This window comes from Pangasianodon hypophthalmus, chromosome 12 (assembly GCF_027358585.1).
Source record: "Pangasianodon hypophthalmus isolate fPanHyp1 chromosome 12, fPanHyp1.pri, whole genome shotgun sequence".
Classification (NCBI taxonomy): Eukaryota; Metazoa; Chordata; class Actinopteri; order Siluriformes; family Pangasiidae; genus Pangasianodon; species Pangasianodon hypophthalmus.
Genome location: NC_069721.1, coordinates 4,818,596 through 4,828,595, shown reverse-complemented (window position 1 = coordinate 4,828,595; position 10,000 = coordinate 4,818,596). Strand labels below are relative to the sequence as shown.

The 10,000-nt window shown below is 47.1% G+C and overlaps 6 non-coding genes across 6 annotated transcripts; all 6 read left to right on the top strand.

Annotated features, from left to right (window-relative positions):
- Window positions 1-1,101: 1,101 nt before the first annotated feature.
- trnap-ugg (transfer RNA proline (anticodon UGG)) lies at window positions 1,102-1,173 on the top strand. The gene has a single exon. It is a non-coding gene; the product is annotated as a tRNA-Pro (tRNA).
- A 1,096-nt stretch (window positions 1,174-2,269) lies between these two features.
- Window positions 2,270-2,341, top strand: trnap-ugg (transfer RNA proline (anticodon UGG)). Its single transcript has one exon. It is a non-coding gene; the product is annotated as a tRNA-Pro (tRNA).
- A 1,119-nt stretch (window positions 2,342-3,460) lies between these two features.
- On the top strand, window positions 3,461-3,532 carry trnap-ugg (transfer RNA proline (anticodon UGG)). The gene has a single exon. It is a non-coding gene; the product is annotated as a tRNA-Pro (tRNA).
- Window positions 3,533-4,651: 1,119 nt separating this feature from the next.
- trnap-ugg (transfer RNA proline (anticodon UGG)) lies at window positions 4,652-4,723 on the top strand. Its single transcript has one exon. It is a non-coding gene; the product is annotated as a tRNA-Pro (tRNA).
- Window positions 4,724-6,965: 2,242 nt separating this feature from the next.
- On the top strand, window positions 6,966-7,043 carry trnap-ugg (transfer RNA proline (anticodon UGG)). Its single transcript has one exon. It is a non-coding gene; the product is annotated as a tRNA-Pro (tRNA).
- Window positions 7,044-8,161: 1,118 nt separating this feature from the next.
- Window positions 8,162-8,233, top strand: trnap-agg (transfer RNA proline (anticodon AGG)). Its single transcript has one exon. It is a non-coding gene; the product is annotated as a tRNA-Pro (tRNA).
- The last annotated feature ends 1,767 nt before the right edge of the window (window positions 8,234-10,000 follow it).

The window sequence follows — 10,000 nt, the reverse complement described above, 5'->3', positions numbered from 1 at the left end:
TTTACCTCTGATTGGTTAAAACTAACGGAACCCTGGGCTGCTGTCTACCTGGTTCTAGCTTGGCTGCTTGGTTCTCGAGAGGTCCAGAAAGGTTGAAATCCCAGCTGAGCCCTTGCTTTTTCTCTCATCTTGTCCTTGTGGAACTGAGGGCCGCGTTGCTCGGACAAACCAGTCACAACGACCAAGCTTCCCGTCCTCTCGAATTAGTCGAATGCCATCTTTTGAGGTCAACAGTCCAGCTGTGATTAAGGAGCGTGTCGATGCTGGCCTGTTTATCACAAAAGCCCCTTTTCTGAGAATCCACCCTTTCAGGTTTAGTCTACCTTTGGTTTAGTGCCTTGGAGTACCAGCTTGGGCGATGAAAACCAGCAAACTCTGCACGTCACCAGCCAAGCTTCCCGACATAGTTAGTCCAATGCTGGGCGAGACCATCTTGTGATGTGAAGAGTCCAGTTCAGAATAAGGAGCGCATTGATACTAGACTGCTTATCAGAGAGACCCTTTTTCAAGGAATGCACCTTTCAGGGGAAATCATTTTCAGCCCTGTTCCAATATAGGAAAAATGGAGGATCTTGCACACGGATCACGAGGACAAAGTAAATTCCGGCGTTCCTGCCGCTTAATATTGACTTCCTTTGAGTTCTTTGGCTCGTACCAGGAATTGTCCTTCTCTCAGTCAAAACAACCTCCATGAGACTAAATCATCACCAAGATCGCTCTTTGTGGATATCTCCTTTCCAACAGAATGTAGCTGATGGAATTATTGCGGTAGTAATAAATGATGGCTAAGTAAACAAAGGATTTTGTCGCTAGTTATGATAGCGGATAGATTGTTGCGACACTCTGGGGAATCGCAACCCCTGTGTCGGGATATCTACCGTCTCCCAATACAATTTAGTTATAGCCCTGTTTGAATAGAGCAAAAGCAGTAAAGCCAGACAGATTTTCTGAAAAAAACATGGTTGACTTGTACCTTATTTCGCTGTAATATTTTCTACAACCGTCTGAAAAGTCTAGCATGAGCCCGCAGAACTGTAGCCAGACAGGTACAGGATCCAGTGAAATTCCAGGGGTGCAGACCCTGGCACGTGCAGGGGGTTTGGCTCGTTGGTCTAGGGGTATGATTCTCGCTTTGGGTGCGAGAGGTCCCGGGTTCAAATCCCGGACGAGCCCAGGTTTTACGTAGAATAGTTTACCTCTGATTGGTTAAAACTAACGGAACCCTGGGCTGCTGTCTACCTGGTTCTAGCTTGGCTGCTTGGTTCTCGAGAGGTCCAGAAAGGTTGAAATCCCAGCTGAGCCCTTGCTTTTCTCTCATCTTGTCCTTGTGGAACTGAGGGCCGCGTTGCTCGGACACCAGTCACCACGACCAAGCTTCCCGTCCTCTCGAATTAGTCGAATGGCATCTTGTGAGGTCAACAGTCCAGCTGTGATTAAGGAGCGTGTCGATGCTGGCCTGTTTATCACAAAAGCCCCTTTTCTGAGAATCCACCCTTTCAGGTTTAGTCTACCTTTGGTTTAGTGCCTTGGAGTACCAGCTTGGGCGATGAAAACCAGCAAACTCTGCACGTCACCAGCCAAGCTTCCCGACATAGTTAGTCCAATGCTGGGCGAGACCATCTTGTGATGTGAAGAGTCCAGTTCAGAATAAGGAGCGCATTGATACTAGACTGCTTATCAGAGAGGCCCTTTTTCAAGGAATGCACCTTTCAGGGGAAATCATTTTCAGCCCTGTTCCAATATAGGAAAAATGGAGGATCTTGCACACGGATCACGAGGACAAAGTAAATTCCGGCGTTCCTGCCGCTTAATATTGACTTCCTTTGAGTTCTTTGGCTCGTACCAGGAATTGTCCTTCTCTCAGTCAAAACAACCTCCATGAGAGTTTTTGTGGATATCTCCTTTCCAACAGAATGTAGCTGATGGAATTATTGCGGTAGTAATAAATGATGGCTAAGTAAACAAAGGATTTTGTCGCTAGTTATGATAGCGGATAGATTGTTGCGACTCTCTGGGGAATCGCAACCCCTGTTTCGGGATATCTACCGTCTCCCAATACAATTTAGTTATAGCCCTGTTTGAATAGAGCAAAAGCAGTAAAGCCAGACAGATTTTCTGGAGGAAACATGGTTATCTTGTACCTTATTTCTCTGTAATATTTTCTACAACCGTCTGAAAAGTCTAGCATGAGCCCGCAGGACTGTAGCCAGACAGGTACAGGATCCAGTGAAATTCCAGGGGTGCAGCCCCTGGCACGTGCAGGGGGTTTGGCTCGTTGGTCTAGGGGTATGATTCTCGCTTTGGGTGCGAGAGGTCCCGGGTTCAAATCCCGGACGAGCCCAGGTTTTACGTAGAATAGTTTACCTCTGATTGGTTAAAACTAACGGAACCCTGGGCTGCTGTCTACCTGGTTCTAGCTTGGCTGCTTGGTTCTCGAGAGGTCCAGAAAGGTTGAAATCCCAGCTGAGCCCTTGCTTTTTCTCTCATCTTGTCCTTGTGGAACTGAGGGCCGCGTTGCTCGGACAAACCAGTCACAACGACCAAGCTTCCCGTCCTCTCGAATTAGTCGAATGCCATCTTTTGAGGTCAACAGTCCAGCTGTGATTAAGGAGCGTGTCGATGCTGGCCTGTTTATCACAAAAGCCCCTTTTCTGAGAATCCACCCTTTCAGGTTTAGTCTACCTTTGGTTTAGTGCCTTGGAGTACCAGCTTGGGCGATGAAAACCAGCAAACTCTGCACGTCACCAGCCAAGCTTCCCGACATAGTTAGTCCAATGCTGGGCGAGACCATCTTGTGATGTGAAGAGTCCAGTTCAGAATAAGGAGCGCATTGATACTAGACTGCTTATCAGAGAGACCCTTTTTCAAGGAATGCACCTTTCAGGGGAAATCATTTTCAGCCCTGTTCCAATATAGGAAAAATGGAGGATCTTGCACACGGATCACGAGGACAAAGTAAATTCCGGCGTTCCTGCCGCTTAATATTGACTTCCTTTGAGTTCTTTGGCTCGTACCAGGAATTGTCCTTCTCTCAGTCAAAACAACCTCCATGAGACTAAATCATCACCAAGATCGCTCTTTGTGGATATCTCCTTTCCAACAGAATGTAGCTGATGGAATTATTGCGGTAGTAATAAATGATGGCTAAGTAAACAAAGGATTTTGTCGCTAGTTATGATAGCGGATAGATTGTTGCGACACTCTGGGGAATCGCAACCCCTGTGTCGGGATATCTACCGTCTCCCAATACAATTTAGTTATAGCCCTGTTTGAATAGAGCAAAAGCAGTAAAGCCAGACAGATTTTCTGAAAAAAACATGGTTGACTTGTACCTTATTTCGCTGTAATATTTTCTACAACCGTCTGAAAAGTCTAGCATGAGCCCGCAGAACTGTAGCCAGACAGGTACAGGATCCAGTGAAATTCCAGGGGTGCAGACCCTGGCACGTGCAGGGGGTTTGGCTCGTTGGTCTAGGGGTATGATTCTCGCTTTGGGTGCGAGAGGTCCCGGGTTCAAATCCCGGACGAGCCCAGGTTTTACGTAGAATAGTTTACCTCTGATTGGTTAAAACTAACGGAACCCTGGGCTGCTGTCTACCTGGTTCTAGCTTGGCTGCTTGGTTCTCGAGAGGTCCAGAAAGGTTGAAATCCCAGCTGAGCCCTTGCTTTTTCTCTCATCTTGTCCTTGTGGAACTGAGGGCCGCGTTGCTCGGACAAACCAGTCACAACGACCAAGCTTCCCGTCCTCTCGAATTAGTCGAATGGCATCTTTTGAGGTCAACAGTCCAGCTGTGATTAAGGAGCGTGTCGATGCTGGCCTGTTTATCACAAAAGCCCCTTTTCTGAGAATCCACCCTTTCAGGTTTAGTCTACCTTTGGTTTAGTGCCTTGGAGTACCAGCTTGGGCGATGAAAACCAGCAAACTCTGCACGTCACCAGCCAAGCTTCCCGACATAGTTAGTCCAATGCTGGGCGAGACCATCTTGTGATGTGAAGAGTCCAGTTCAGAATAAGGAGCGCATTGATACTAGACTGCTTATCAGAGAGGCCCTTTTTCAAGGAATGCACCTTTCAGGGGAAATCATTTTCAGCCCTGTTCCAATATAGGAAAAATGGAGGATCTTGCACACGGATCACGAGGACAAAGTAAATTCCGGCGTTCCTGCCGCTTAATATTGACTTCCTTTGAGTTCTTTGGCTCGTACCAGGAATTGTCCTTCTCTCAGTCAAAACAACCTCCATGAGACTAAATCATCACCAAGATCGCTCTTTGTGGATATCTCCTTTCCAACAGAATGTAGCTGATGGAATTATTGCGGTAGTAATAAATGATGGCTAAGTAAACAAAGGATTTTGTCGCTAGTTATGATAGCGGATAGATTGTTGCGACACTCTGGGGAATCGCAACCCCTGTGTCGGGATATCTACCGTCTCCCAATACAATTTAGTTATAGCCCTGTTTGAATAGAGCAAAAGCAGTAAAGCCAGACAGATTTTCTGAAAAAAACATGGTTGACTTGTACCTTATTTCGCTGTAATATTTTCTACAACCGTCTGAAAAGTCTAGCATGAGCCCGCAGAACTGTAGCCAGACAGGTACAGGATCCAGTGAAATTCCAGGGGTGCAGACCCTGGCACGTGCAGGGGGTTTGGCTCGTTGGTCTAGGGGTATGATTCTCGCTTTGGGTGCGAGAGGTCCCGGGTTCAAATCCCGGACGAGCCCAGGTTTTACGTAGAATAGTTTACCTCTGATTGGTTAAAACTAACGGAACCCTGGGCTGCTGTCTACCTGGTTCTAGCTTGGCTGCTTGGTTCTCGAGAGGTCCAGAAAGGTTGAAATCCCAGCTGAGCCCTTGCTTTTTCTCTCATCTTGTCCTTGTGGAACTGAGGGCCGCGTTGCTCGGACAAACCAGTCACAACGACCAAGCTTCCCGTCCTCTCGAATTAGTCGAATGCCATCTTTTGAGGTCAACAGTCCAGCTGTGATTAAGGAGCGTGTCGATGCTGGCCTGTTTATCACAAAAGCCCCTTTTCTGAGAATCCACCCTTTCAGGTTTAGTCTACCTTTGGTTTAGTGCCTTGGAGTACCAGCTTGGGCGATGAAAACCAGCAAACTCTGCACGTCACCAGCCAAGCTTCCCGACATAGTTAGTCCAATGCTGGGCGAGACCATCTTGTGATGTGAAGAGTCCAGTTCAGAATAAGGAGCGCATTGATACTAGACTGCTTATCAGAGAGGCCCTTTTTCAAGGAATGCACCTTTCAGGGGAAATCATTTTCAGCCCTGTTCCAATATAGGAAAAATGGAGGATCTTGCACACGGATCACAAGGACAAAGTAAATTCCGGCGTTCCTGCCGCTTAATATTGACTTCCTTTGAGTTCTTTGGCTCGTACCAGGAATTGTCCTTCTCTCAGTCAAAACAACCTCCATGAGACTAAATCATCACCAAGATCGCTCTTTGTGGATATCTCCTTTCCAACAGAATGTAGCTGATGGAATTATTGCGGTAGTAATAAATGATGGCTAAGTAAACAAAGGATTTTGTCGCTAGTTATGATAGCGGATAGATTGTTGCGACTCTCTGGGGAATCGCAACCCCTGTTTCGGGATATCTACCGTCTCCCAATACAATTTAGTTATAGCCCTGTTTGAATAGAGCAAAAGCAGTAAAGCCAGACAGATTTTCTGGAGGAAACATGGTTATCTTGTACCTTATTTCTCTGTAATATTTTCTACAACCGTCTGAAAAGTCTAGCATGAGCCCGCAGAACTGTAGCCAGACAGGTACAGGATCCAGTGAAATTCCAGGGGTGCAGACCCTGGCACGTGCAGGGGGTTTGGCTCGTTGGTCTAGGGGTCTGTTTCTCGCTTTGGGTGCGAGAGGTCCCGGGTTCAAATCCCGGACGAGCCCAGGTTTTACGTAGAATAGTTTACCTCTGATTGGTTAAAACTAACGGAACCCTGGGCTGCTGTCTACCTGGTTCTAGCTTGGCTGCTTGGTTCTCGAGAGGTCCAGAAAGGTTGAAATCCCAGCTGAGCCCTTGCTTTTTCTCTCATCTTGTCCTTGTGGAACTGAGGGCCGCGTTGCTCGGACAAACCAGTCACAACGACCAAGCTTCCCGTCCTCTTGAATTAGTCGAATGCCATCTTTTGAGGTCAACAGTCCAGCTGTGATTAAGGAGCGTGTCGATGCTGGCCTGTTTATCACAAAAGCCCCTTTTCTGAGAATCCACCCTTTCAGGTTTAGTCTACCTTTGGTTTAGTGCCTTGGAGTACCAGCTTGGGCGATGAAAACCAGCAAACTCTGCACGTCACCAGCCAAGCTTCCCGACATAGTTAGTCCAATGCTGGGCGAGACCATCTTGTGATGTGAAGAGTCCAGTTCAGAATAAGGAGCGCATTGATACTAGACTGCTTATCAGAGAGGCCCTTTTTCAAGGAATGCACCTTTCAGGGGAAATCATTTTCAGCCCTGTTCCAATATAGGAAAAATGGAGGATCTTGCACACGGATCACGAGGACAAAGTAAATTCCGACGTTCCTGCCGCTTAATATTGACTTCCTTTGAGTTCTTTGGCTCGTACCAGGAATTGTCCTTCTCTCAGTCAAAACAACCTCCATGAGACTAAATCATCACCAAGATCGCTCTTTGTGGATATCTCAAAGGATTTTGTCGCTAGTTATGATAGCGGATAGATTGTTGCGACACTCTGGGGAATCGCAACCCCTGTGTCGGGATATCTACCGTCTCCCAATACAATTTAGTTATAGCCCTGTTTGAATAGAGCAAAAGCAGTAAAGCCAGACAGATTTTCTGAAAAAAACATGGTTGACTTGTACCTTATTTCGCTGTAATATTTTCTACAACCGTCTGAAAAGTCTAGCATGAGCCCGCAGAACTGTAGCCAGACAGGTACAGGATCCAGTGAAATTCCAGGGGTGCAGACCCTGGCACGTGCAGGGGGTTTGGCTCGTTGGTCTAGTGGTATGATTCTCGCTTTGGGTGCGAGAGGTCCCGGGTTCAAATCCCGGCGAGCCCAGGTTTTACGTAGAATAGTTTACCTCTGATTGGTTAAAACTAACGGAACCCTGGGCTGCTGTCTACCTGGTTCTAGCTTGGCTGCTTGGTTCTCGAGAGGTCCAGAAAGGTTGAAATCCCAGCTGAGCCCTTGCTTTTTCTCTCATCTTGTCCTTGTGGAACTGAGGGCCGCGTTGCTCGGACAAACCAGTCACAACGACCAAGCTTCCCGTCCTCTCGAATTAGTCGAATGCCATCTTTTGAGGTCAACAGTCCAGCTGTGATTAAGGAGCGTGTCGATGCTGGCCTGTTTATCACAAAAGCCCCTTTTCTGAGAATCCACCCTTTCAGGTTTAGTCTACCTTTGGTTTAGTGCCTTGGAGTACCAGCTTGGGCGATGAAAACCAGCAAACTCTGCACGTCACCAGCCAAGCTTCCCGACATAGTTAGTCCAATGCTGGGCGAGACCATCTTGTGATGTGAAGAGTCCAGTTCAGAATAAGGAGCGCATTGATACTAGACTGCTTATCAGAGAGGCCCTTTTTCAAGGAATGCACCTTTCAGGGGAAATCATTTTCAGCCCTGTTCCAATATAGGAAAAATGGAGGATCTTGCACACGGATCACGAGGACAAAGTAAATTCCGGCGTTCCTGCCGCTTAATATTGACTTCCTTTGAGTTCTTTGGCTCGTACCAGGAATTGTCCTTCTCTCAGTCAAAACAACCTCCATGAGACTAAATCATCACCAAGATCGCTCTTTGTGGATATCTCCTTTCCAACAGAATGTAGCTGATGGAATTATTGCGGTAGTAATAAATGATGGCTAAGTAAACAAAGGATTTTGTCGCTAGTTATGATAGCGGATAGATTGTTGCGACACTCTGGGGAATCGCAACCCCTGTTTCGGGATATCTACCGTCTCCCAATACAATTTAGTTATAGCCCTGTTTGAATAGAGCAAAAGCACTAAAGCCAGACAGATTTTCTGAAAAAAACATGGTTGACTTGTACCTTATTTCGCTGTAATATTTTCTACAACCGTCTGAAAAGTCTAGCATGAGCCCGCAGAACTGTAGCCAGACAGGTACAGGATCCAGTGAAATTCAAGGGGTGCAGCCCCTGGCACGTGCAGTGGGTTTGGCTCGTTGGTCTAGGGGTATGATTCTCGCTTAGGGTGCGAGAGGTCCCGGGTTCAAATCCCAGACGAGCCCAGGTTTTACATTGAATAGTTTACCTCTGATTGGTTAAAACTAACGGAACCCTGGGCTGCTGTCTACCTGGTTCTAGCTTGGCTGCTTGGTTCTCGAGAGGTCCAGAAAGGTTGAAATCCCAGCTGAGCCCTTGCTTTTCTCTCATCTTGTCCTTGTGGAACTGAGGGCCGCGTTGCTCGGACACCAGTCACCACGACCAAGCTTCCCGTCCTCTCGAATTAGTCGAATGGCATCTTGTGAGGTCAACAGTCCAGCTGTGATTAAGGAGCGTGTCGATGCTGGCCTGTTTATCACAAAAGCCCCTTTTCTGAGAATCCACCCTTTCAGGTTTAGTCTACCTTTGGTTTAGTGCCTTGGAGTACCAGCTTGGGCGATGAAAACCAGCAAACTCTGCACGTCACCAGCCAAGCTTCCCGACATAGTTAGTCCAATGCTGGGCGAGACCATCTTGTGATGTGAAGAGTCCAGTTCAGAATAAGGAGCGCATTGATACTAGACTGCTTATCAGAGAGGCCCTTTTTCAAGGAATGCACCTTTCAGGGGAAATCATTTTCAGCCCTGTTCCAATATAGGAAAAATGGAGGATCTTGCACACGGATCACGAGGACAAAGTAAATTCCGGCGTTCCTGCCGCTTAATATTGACTTCCTTTGAGTTCTTTGGCTCGTACCAGGAATTGTCCTTCTCTCAGTCAAAACAACCTCCATGAGACTAAATCATCACCAAGATCGCTCTTTGTGGATATCTCCTTTCCAACAGAATATAGCTGATGGAATTATTGCGGTAGTAATAAATGATGGCTAAGTAAACAAAGGATTTTGTCGCTAGTTATGATAGCGGATAGATTGTTGCGACTCTCTGGGGAATCGCAACCCCTGTTTCGGGATATCTACCGTCTCCCAATACAATTTAGTTATAGCCCTGTTTGAATAGAGCAAAAGCAGTAAAGCCAGACAGATTTTCTGGAGGAAACATGGTTATCTTGTACCTTATTTCTCTGTAATATTTTCTACAACCGTCTGAAAAGTCTAGCATGAGCCCGCAGGACTGTAGCCAGACAGGTACAGGATCCAGTGAAATTCAAGGGGTGCAGACCCTGGCACGTGCAGTGGGTTTGGCTCGTTGGTCTAGGGGTCTGTTTCTCGCTTTGGGTGCGTGAGGTCCCGGGTTCAAATCCCGGACGAGCCCTGGTTTTACGTAGAATAGTTTACCTCTGATTGGTTAAAACTAACGGAACCCTGGGCTGCTGTCTACCTGGTTCTAGCTTGGCTGCTTGGTTCTCGAGAGGTCCAGAAAGGTTGAAATCCCAGCTGAGCCCTTGCTTTTTCTCTCATCTTGTCCTTGTGGAACTGAGGGCCGCGTTGCTCGGACAAACCAGTCACAACGACCAAGCTTCCCGTCCTCTCGAATTAGTCGAATGCCATCTTTTGAGGTCAACAGTCCAGCTGTGATTAAGGAGCGTGTCGATGCTGGCCTGTTTATCACAAAAGCCCCTTTTCTGAGAATCCACCCTTTCAGGTTTAGTCTACCTTTGGTTTAGTGCCTTGGAGTACCAGCTTGGGCGATGAAAACCAGCAAACTCTGCATGTCACCAGCCAAGCTTCCCGACATAGTTAGTCCAATGCTGGGCGAGACCATCTTGTGATGTGAAGAGTCCAGTTCAGAATAAGGAGCGCATTGATACTAGACTGCTTATCAGAGAGGCCCTTTTTCAAGAAATGCACCTTTCAGGGGAAATCATTTTCAGCCCTGTTCCAATATAGGAAA